Below are 11,130 nucleotides of genomic sequence, written 5' to 3'. Positions count from 1 at the left end.
GCAATGGTAATAGAGAACCGGAGACCACCCTCTTGCATAGAGATTGCCTCAAGATTTTGGGCATCACTGCTAGAAATTGCCCTGGCATGAAAGAAAGCCGCTATTTCACTCCTGTCATCTATTTAAGGCAGGAATGTCCAAGAGTCCGTTTTGAGGGCCTAATCCGGCCCGCTGGTTGGTTTAATCCAGCCCCTGTGGCAGTTTATTTCCTGGGGTAAAATCCTTTAAAAAAGCCCTCAACAACTACCATCCTAGAAAAAGCACAACAACTTCAATCCTAAAAAGGTCAACAACTTTGGTCGGCCCTCGCAGCCCTTCACTTCATCAAATCTGGCCCTCTGAATAACACTGGATACCACTGAAGTAAGGGAAGGGAAATGGGCTGAAATTTTTTTAAAATAGAATAGGAAAAGGGGAATGTGCATTCACACACACACACACACACACACACACACAGCAGTGGAAGTTCCACAATTGCCTATTTTTCGCTCTATAAGACGCACCTGACCATAAGACGCACCTAGTTTTAGAGGGGGAGTTTTAGTGGCATAGCCGCTGCGGAGGCTTCAGGCAGCTATCCCTGAAGCCAGGAGAGCAAGAGGGGAGAGCTGCACTCTGGAAGTTTCGCGTTGCTTTCGCTGAAGCCATGGAGCCTGCATTCGCTCCATAAGACGCACACACATTTCCCCTTACTTCTTAGGAGGGGAAAAGTGCATCGTATAGAGCAAAAAATATGGTACATTGTAGGTATTTGGTAGATTAAATCTAGCCTTCCAAGCAAACATGCATAGCATTCAAATGAACCTCTGTGCAGACTTTAGTGGGTTGAGCCAATGGTCATAGGATCATGTAGGATCTACTTGAGATTTCTGCACTGCAGGGGAATGGACTAGATGACTCTGAGGCTTAGGGATTTTTTCAAAAACAGTTGTTCAGACGTCGAGGGCTAATTCTGTTTCCGATGATAAAAACCCATCTCCCCCCCCCCCAAAAAAAATTTCAGGGGATCATTTGCAACAGTTTGGCACCATTTTTGAGTGAATAGCAGAACGTCAGATTTTTGCTGAAATTGTGACCGCGCGGCTAAGGGATTTTTTTCAAAAAAGGTTGTTCAGACGTCGAGGGCAAATTCTGTTTCCGATGATAATAACCCTTCTGTTTCCCCTGAAAAACCATTCCGTGGGTACGTATGCAACAGTTTGGCACCATTTTTGAGTGAATTGCAGAACGTCAGATTTTTGCTGGAATTGTGAAAAAAAGTTGTTCAGACATCGAGGGCTAATTCTGTTTCCGATGATAAAAACCCATCTTTCCCCCCTGAAAAAACTTTTGGCAATTCAATCAAAAATGTTGCCAACTGGTTGCAAATGCTCCCCTGAAAGCTTTGGCGATGGAAACAGAAGGCTTTTTATCACAGGACAAGAAATCAGCCCTCAACAACTTAACCGGCAGAAAATATTTTTTTGAAAAAATCCGTAAGCCCCGGGGTCACATTTTCAGCAAAAATCTGACTTTTGGCAATTCACTCGAAAATGGTGCCAACTGGTTGCAAATGCTCCCCTGAAAGCTTTGGCAGTCGAAACAGAAGGCTTTTTATCACAGGACAAGAAATCAGCCCTCAACAACTTAACCGGCGGAAAATATTTTTTTGAAAAAATCCCTAAGCCCCGGGGTCACAATTTCAGTAAAAATCTGACTTTTGGCAATTCACTGAAAAATGGTGCCAAACACTTGCAAATGCTCCCCTGAAAGCTTTGGCGATGGAAACAGAAGGCTTTTTATCACAGGACAAGAAATCAGCCCTCAGCAACTTAACCGGCGGAAAATATTTTTTTAAAAAAATCCATAAGCCCCGGGGTCACAATTTCAGGAAAAATCTGACTTTTGGCAATTCACTCAAAAATGGTGCCAAACACTTGCAAATGCTCCCCTAAAAGCATTGGCGATGGAAACAGAAGGCTTTTTATCACAGGACAAGAAATCAGCCCTCAACAACTTAACCGGCGGAAAATATTTTTTTTAAAAAATCCATAAGCCCCGGGGTCACAATTTCAGCAAAAATCTGACTTTTGGCAATTCACTCAAAAATGGTGCCAACTGGTTGCAAATGCTCCCCTGAATGCTTCGGCAGTCAAAACAGACGGCGTTTTATCACAGGACAAGAAATCCACCCTCAACAACTTAAGCGGCGGAAAAAGATTTTTTTCAGCAAAAATCTGACTTTTGGCAATTCACTGAAAAATGGTGCCAATCGGTTGCAAATGCTCCCCTAAAAGCTTTGGCGATGGAAACAGAAGGCTTTTTATCACAGGACAAGAAATCAGCCCTCAACAACTTAACCGGCAGAAAATATTTTTTTGAAAAAATCCATAAGCCCCGGGGTCACAATTTCAGGAAAAATCTGACTTTTGGCAATTCACTGAAAAATGGTGCCAAACACTTGCAAATGCTCCCCTAAAAGCTTTGGCGATGGAAACAGAAGGCTTTTTATCACAGGACAAGAAATCAGCCCTCAACAACTTAACCGGCGGAAAATATTTTTTTGAAAAAATCCCTAAGCCCCGGGGTCACAATTTCAGCAAAAATCTGACTTTTGACAATTCACTCAAAAATGGTGCCAAACGGTTGCAAATGCTCCCCTGAAAGCTTCGGCAGTTGAAACAAAGGGATTTTAATCACAGTACAAGAAATCAGCCCTCAACAACTTAACCAGCGGGAAAAGATGTTTTTCAGCAAAAAATTGACTTTTGTCAATTCACTGGAAAATGGTGCCAACCGGTTGCAAATGCTCCCCTGAAAGCTTTGGCAATGAAAACAGAAGGCTTTTTATCACAGGACAAGAAATCAGCCCTCAACAACTTAACCGGCAGAAAATATTTTTTTGAAAAAATCCCTAAGCCCTGGGGTCACAATTTCAGGAAAAATCTGACTTTTGGCAATTCACTCGAAAATGGTGCCAAACACTTGCAAATGCTCCCCTGAAAGCTTTGGCAATGGAAACAGAAGGCTTTTTATCACAGGACAAGAAATCAGCCCTTAACAACTTAACCGGCAGAAAATATTTTTTTGAAAAAATCCCTAAGCCCCGGGGTCACAATTTCAGGAAAAATCTGACTTTTGGCAATTCACTGAAAAATGGTGCCAAACACTTGCAAATGCTCCCCTGAAAGCTTTGGCGATGGAAACAGAAGGCTTTTTATCACAGGACAAGAAATCAGCCCTGAACAACTTAACCGGCGGAAAATATTTTTTTGAAAAAATCCATAAGCCCCGGGGTCACAATTTCAGCAAAAATCTGACTTTTGGCAATTCACTGAAAAATGGTGCCAAACACTTGCAAATGCTCCCCTGAAAGCTTTGGCGGTGGAAATAGAAGGCTTTTTATCACAGGACAAGAAATCAGCCCTCAACAACTTAACCGGCGGAAAATATTTTTTTGAAAAAATCCCTAAGCCCCGGGGTCACAATTTCAGCAAAAATCTCACTTTTGACAGTTCACTCAAAAATGGTGCCAAACGGTTGCAAATGCTCCCCTGAAAGCTTCGGCAGTTGAAACAAAGGGATTCTTATCACAGTACAAGAAATCAGCCCTCAACAACTTAACCGGCGGGAAAAGATGTTTTTCAGCAAAAATCTGACTTTCGGCAATTCACTGAAAAATGGTGCCAAACACTTGCAAATGCTCCCCTAAAAGCTTTGGCGATGGAAACAGAAGGCTTTTTATCACAGGACAAGAAATCAGCCCTCAACAACTTAACCGGCGGAAAATATTTTTTTGAAAAAATCCCTAAGCCCCGGGGTCACAATTTCAGCAAAAATCTGACTTTTGGCAATTCACTCGAAAATGGTGCCAAACACTTGCAAATGCTCCCCTAAAAGCTTTGGCGATGGAAACAGAAGGCTTTTTATCACAGGACAAGAAATCAGCCCTCAACAACTTAACCGGCGGAAAATATTTTTTTGAAAAAATCCCTAAGCCCCGGGGTCACAATTTCAGCAAAAATCTGACTTTTGGCAATTCACTCGAAAATGGTGCCAACTGGTTGCAAATGCTCCCCTGAATGCTTCGGCAGTCAAAACAGAAGGCGTTTTATCACAGGACAAGAAATCCACCCTCAACAACTTAAGCGGCGGAAAAAGATTTTTTTCAGCAAAAATCTGACTTTTGGCAATTCACTGAAAAATGGTGCCAAACACTTGCAAATGCTCCCCTGAAAGCTTTGGCGATGGAAACAGAAGGCTTTTTATCACAGGACAAGAAATCAGCCCTCAGCAACTTAACCGGCGGAAAATATTTTTTTGAAAAAATCCATAAGCCCCGGGGTCACAATTTCAGGAAAAATCTGACTTTTGGCAATTCACTGAAAAATGGTGCCAAACACTTGCAAATGCTCCCCTGAAAGCTTTGGCGATGGAAACAGAAGGCTTTTTATCACAGGACAAGAAATCAGCCCTCAGCAACTTAACCGGCGGAAAATATTTTTTTGAAAAAATCCATAAGCCCCGGGGTCACAATTTCAGCAAAAATCTGACTTTTGGCAATTCAATCAAAAATGTTGCCAACTGGTTGCAAATGCTCCCTTGAAACTTTGGCAGTCGAAACAGAAGGCTTTTTATCACAGGACAAGAAATCAGCCCTCAGCAACTTAACCGGCGGAAAATATTTTTTTAAAAAAATCCATAAGCCCCGGGGTCACAATTTCAGGAAAAATCTGACTTTTGGCAATTCACTCAAAAATGGTGCCAAACGGTTGCAAATGCTCCCCTGAAAGCTTCGGCAGTTGAAACAAAGGGATTTTTATCACAGTACAAGAAATCAGCCCTCAACAACTTAACCGGCGGGAAAAGATGTTTTTCAGCAAAAATTTGACTTTTGGCAATTCACTGAAAAATGGTGCCAAACACTTGCAAATGCTCCCCTGAAAGCTTTGGCGATGAAAACAGAAGGCTTTTTATCACAGGACAAGAAATCAGCCCTCAACAACTTAACCGGCAGAAAATATTTTTTTGAAAAAATCCCTAAGCCCCGGGGTCACAATTTCAGGAAAAATCTAACTTTTGGCAATTCACTCAAAAATGGTGCCAAACACTTGCAAATGCTCCCCTAAAAGGTTTGGCAATGGAAACAGAAGGCTTTTTATCACAGGACAAGAAATCAGCCCTCAGCAACTTAACCAGCGGAAAATATTTTTTTGAAAAAATCCCTAAGCCCCGGGGTCACAATTTCAGCAAAAATCTGACTTTTGACAATTCACTCAAAAATGGTGCCAAACGGTTGCAAATGCTCCCCTGAAAGCTTTGGCGATGGAAACAGAAGGCTTTTTATCACAGGACAAGAAATCAGCCCTTAGCAACTTAACCGGCGGAAAATATTTTTTTGAAAAAATCCATAAGCCCGGGGTCACAATTTCAGGAAAAATCTGACTTTTGGCAATTCACTGAAAAATGGTGCCAAACACTTGCAAATGCTCCCCTAAAAGGTTTGGCAATGGAAACAGAAGGCTTTTTATCACAGGACAAGAAATCAGCCCTCAGCAACTTAACCAGCGGAAAATATTTTTTTGAAAAAATCCCTAAGCCCCGGGGTCACAATTTCAGCAAAAATCTGACTTTTGACAATTCACTCAAAAATGGTGCCAAACGGTTGCAAATGCTCCCCTGAAAGCTTCGGCAGTTGAAACAAAGGGATTTTTATCACAGTACAAGAAATCAGCCCACAACAACTTAACCAGTGGGAAAAGATGTTTTTCAGCAAAAAATTGACTTTTGGCAATTCACTGGAAAATGGTGCCAAACACTTGCAAATGCTCCCCTGAAAGCTTTGGCGATGGAAACAGAAGGCTTTTTATCAGGGGCCAGAAATCAGCCCTGAACAACTTAACCGGCGGAAAATATTTTTTTGAAAAAATCCCTAAGCCCCGGGGTCACAATTTCAGCAAAAATCTGACTTTTGACAATTCACTCAAAAATGGTGCCAAACGGTTGCAAATGCTCCCCTGAAAGCTTCGGCAGTTGAAACAAAGGGATTTTTATCACAGTACAAGAAATCAGCCCTCAACAACTTAACCAGTGGGAAAAGATGTTTTTCAGCAAAAAATTGACTTTTGGCAAATCACTGAAAAATGCTGCCAAACACTTGCAAATGCTCCCCTGAAAGCTTTGGCGATGGAAACAGAAGGCTTTTTATCAGGGGCCAGAAATCAGCCCTGAACAACTTAACCGGCGGAAAATATTTTTTTGAAAAAATCCATAAGCCCCGGGGTCACAATTTCAGCAAAAATCTGACTTTTGGCAATTCACTCAAAAATGGTGCCAAACACTTGCAAATGCTCCCCTGAAAGCTTTGGCGGTGGAAATAGAAGGCTTTTTATCACAGGACAAGAAATCAGCCCTCAACAACTTAACCGGCGGAAAATATTTTTTTGAAAAAATCCCTTAGCCCCGGGGTCACAATTTCAGCAAAAATCTGACTTTTGGCAATTCACTCAAAAATGGTGCCAACTGGTTGCAAATGCTCCCCTGAATGCTTCGGCAGTCAAAACAGACGGCGTTTTATCACAGGACAAGAAATCCACCCTCAACAACTTAAGCGGCGGAAAAAGATTTTTTTCAGCAAAAATCTGACTTTTGGCAATTCACTGAAAAATGGTGCCAATCGGTTGCAAATGCTCCCCTAAAAGCTTTGGCGATGGAAACAGAAGGCTTTTTATCACAGGACAAGAAATCAGCCCTCAACAACTTAACCGGCAGAAAATATTTTTTTGAAAAAATCCATAAGCCCCGGGGTCACAATTTCAGGAAAAATCTGACTTTTGGCAATTCACTGAAAAATGGTGCCAAACACTTGCAAATGCTCCCCTAAAAGGTTTGGCAATGGAAACAGAAGGCTTTTTATCACAGGACAAGAAATCAGCCCTCAGCAACTTAACCGGCGGAAAATATTTTTTTGAAAAAATCCCTAAGCCCCGGGGTCACAATTTCAGCAAAAATCTGACTTTTGACAATTCACTCAAAAATGGTGCCAAACGGTTGCAAATGCTCCCCTGAAAGCTTCGGCAGTTGAAACAAAGGGATTTTTATCACAGTACAAGAAATCAGCCCTCAACAACTTAACCGGCGGGAAAAGATGTTTTTCAGCAAAAAATTGACTTTTGGCAATTCACTGAAAAATGGTGCCAAACACTTGCAAATGCTCCCCTGAAAGCTTTGGCGATGAAAACAGAAGGCTTTTTATCACAGGACAAGAAATCAGCCCTCAACAACTTAACCGGCAGAAAATATTTTTTTGAAAAAATCCCTAAGCCCCGGGGTCACAATTTCAGGAAAAATCTAACTTTTGGCAATTCACTCAGAAATGGTGCCAAACACTTGCAAATGCTCCCCTAAAAGCTTTGGCGATGGAAACAGAAGGCTTTTTATCACAGGACAAGAAATCAGCCCTCAACAACTTAACCGGCGGAAAATATTTTTTTAAAAAAATCCCTAAGCCCCGGGGTCACAATTTCAGCAAAAATCTGACTTTTGGCAATTCACTCGAAAATGGTGCCAACTGGTTGCAAATGCTCCCCTGAATGCTTCGGCAGTCAAAACAGACGGCGTTTTATCACAGGACAAGAAATCCACCCTCAACAACTTAAGCGGCGGAAAAAGATTTTTTCCAGCAAAAATCTGACTTTTGGCAATTCACTGAAAAATGGTGCCAATCGGTTGCAAATGCTCCCCTAAAAGCTTTGGCGATGGAAACAGAAGGCTTTTTATCACAGGACAAGAAATCAGCCCTCAACAACTTAACCGGCCAAAAATATTTTTTTGAAAAAATCCATAAGCCTCGGGGTCACAATTTCAGGAAAAATCTGACTTTTGGCAATTCACTGAAAAATGGTGCCAAACACTTGCAAATGCTCCCCTAAAAGGTTTGGCGATGGAAACAGAAGGCTTTTTATCACAGGACAAGAAATCAGCCCTCAGCAACTTAACCGGCGGAAAATATTTTTTTGAAAAAATCCCTAAGCCCCGGGGTCACAATTTCAGCAAAAATCTGACTTTTGACAATTCACTCAAAAATGGTGCCAAACGGTTGCAAATGCTCCCCTGAAAGCTTCGGCAGTTGAAACAAAGGGATTTTTATCACAGTACAAGAAATCAGCCCTCAACAACTTAACCGGCGGGAAAAGATGTTTTTCAGCAAAAATTTGACTTTTGGCAATTCACTGAAAAATGGTGCCAAACACTTGCAAATGCTCCCCTGAAAGCTTTGGCGGTGGAAATAGAAGGCTTTTTATCACAGGACAAGAAATCAGCCCTCAACAACTTAACCGGCGGAAAATATTTTTTTAAAAAAATCCCTAAGCCCCGGGGTCACAATTTCAGCAAAAATCTCACTTTTGACAATTCACTCAAAAATGGTGCCAAACGGTTGCAAATGCTCCCCTGAAAGCTTCGGCAGTTGAAACAAAGGGATTTTTATCACAGTACAAGAAATCAGCCCTCAACAACTTAACCGGCGGGAAAAGATGTTTTTCAGCAAAAATTTGACTTTTGGCAATTCACTGAAAAATGGTGCCAAACACTTGCAAATGCTCCCCTGAAAGCTTTGGCGATGAAAACAGAAGGCTTTTTATCACAGGACAAGAAATCAGCCCTCAACAACTTAACCGGCAGAAAATATTTTTTTGAAAAAATCCCTAAGCCCCGGGGTCACAATTTCAGGAAAAATCTAACTTTTGGCAATTCACTCAAAAATGGTGCCAAACACTTGCAAATGCTCCCCTAAAAGGTTTGGCAATGGAAACAGAAGGCTTTTTATCACAGGAGAAGAAATCAGCCCTCAGCAACTTAACCAGCGGAAAATATTTTTTTGAAAAAATCCCTAAGCCCCGGGGTCACAATTTCAGCAAAAATCTGACTTTTGACAATTCACTCAAAAATGGTGCCAAACGGTTGCAAATGCTCCCCTGAAAGCTTTGGCGATGGAAACAGAAGGCTTTTTATCACAGGACAAGAAATCAGCCCTTAGCAACTTAACCGGCGGAAAATATTTTTTTGAAAAAATCCATAAGCCCGGGGTCACAATTTCAGGAAAAATCTGACTTTTGGCAATTCACTGAAAAATGGTGCCAAACACTTGCAAATGCTCCCCTAAAAGGTTTGGCAATGGAAACAGAAGGCTTTTTATCACAGGACAAGAAATCAGCCCTCAGCAACTTAACCAGCGGAAAATATTTTTTTGAAAAAATCCCTAAGCCCCGGGGTCACAATTTCAGCAAAAATCTGACTTTTGACAATTCACTCAAAAATGGTGCCAAACGGTTGCAAATGCTCCCCTGAAAGCTTCGGCAGTTGAAACAAAGGGATTTTTATCACAGTACAAGAAATCAGCCCTCAACAACTTAACCAGTGGGAAAAGATGTTTTTCAGCAAAAAATTGACTTTTGGCAATTCACTCGAAAATGGTGCCAAACACTTGCAAATGCTCCCCTAAAAGCTTTGGCGATGGAAACAGAAGGCTTTTTATCACAGGACAAGAAATCAGCCCTCAACAACTTAACCGGCGGAAAATATTTTTTTGAAAAAATCCCTAAGCCCCGGGGTCACAATTTCAGCAAAAATCTGACTTTTGGCAATTCACTCGAAAATGGTGCCAACTGGATGCAAATGCTCCCCTGAATGCTTCGGCAGTCAAAACAGAAGGCGTTTTATCACAGGACAAGAAATCCACCCTCAACAACTTAAGCGGCGGAAAAAGATTTTTTTCAGCAAAAATCTGACTTTTGGCAATTCACTGAAAAATGGTGCCAAACACTTGCAAATGCTCCCCTGAAAGCTTTGGCGATGGAAACAGAAGGCTTTTTATCACAGGACAAGAAATCAGCCCTTAACAACTTAACCGGCAGAAAATATTTTTTTGAAAAAATCCATAAGCCCCGGGGTCACAATTTCAGGAAAAATCTGACTTTTGGCAATTCACTGAAAAATGGTGCCAAACACTTGCAAATGCTCCCCTGAAAGCTTTGGCGATGGAAACAGAAGGCTTTTTATCACAGGACAAGAAATCAGCCCTCAGCAACTTAACCGGCGGAAAATATTTTTTTGAAAAAATCCATAAGCCCCGGGGTCACAATTTCAGCAAAAATCTGACTTTTGGCAATTCAATCAAAAATGTTGCCAACTGGTTGCAAATGCTCCCTTGAAACTTTGGCAGTCGAAACAGAAGGCTTTTTATCACAGGACAAGAAATCAGCCCTCAGCAACTTAACCGGCGGAAAATATTTTTTTAAAAAAATCCATAAGCCCCGGGGTCACAATTTCAGGAAAAATCTGACTTTTGGCAATTCACTCAAAAATGGTGCCAAACGGTTGCAAATGCTCCCCTGAAAGCTTCGGCAGTTGAAACAAAGGGATTTTTATCACAGTACAAGAAATCAGCCCTCAACAACTTAACCGGCGGGAAAAGATGTTTTTCAGCAAAAATTTGACTTTTGGCAATTCACTGAAAAATGGTGCCAAACACTTGCAAATGCTCCCCTGAAAGCTTTGGCGATGAAAACAGAAGGCTTTTTATCACAGGACAAGAAATCAGCCCTCAACAACTTAACCGGCAGAAAATATTTTTTTGAAAAAATCCCTAAGCCCCGGGGTCACAATTTCAGGAAAAATCTAACTTTTGGCAATTCACTCAAAAATGGTGCCAAACACTTGCAAATGCTCCCCTAAAAGGTTTGGCAATGGAAACAGAAGGCTTTTTATCACAGGACAAGAAATCAGCCCTCAGCAACTTAACCAGCGGAAAATATTTTTTTGAAAAAATCCCTAAGCCCCGGGGTCACAATTTCAGCAAAAATCTGACTTTTGACAATTCACTCAAAAATGGTGCCAAACGGTTGCAAATGCTCCCCTGAAAGCTTTGGCGATGGAAACAGAAGGCTTTTTATCACAGGACAAGAAATCAGCCCTTAGCAACTTAACCGGCGGAAAATATTTTTTTGAAAAAATCCATAAGCCCGGGGTCACAATTTCAGGAAAAATCTGACTTTTGGCAATTCACTGAAAAATGGTGCCAAACACTTGCAAATGCTCCCCTAAAAGGTTTGGCAATGGAAACAGAAGGCTTTTTATCACAGGACAAGAAAT

This window comes from Podarcis liolepis (genome assembly GCF_965112155.1).
Source record: "Podarcis liolepis genome assembly, contig: HAP1_SCAFFOLD_56, whole genome shotgun sequence".
NCBI lineage: Eukaryota > Metazoa > Chordata > Lepidosauria > Squamata > Lacertidae > Podarcis > Podarcis liolepis.
The sequence above is the reverse complement of the archived record's forward strand: the minus strand, read 5'-3'. Positions refer to the sequence as shown.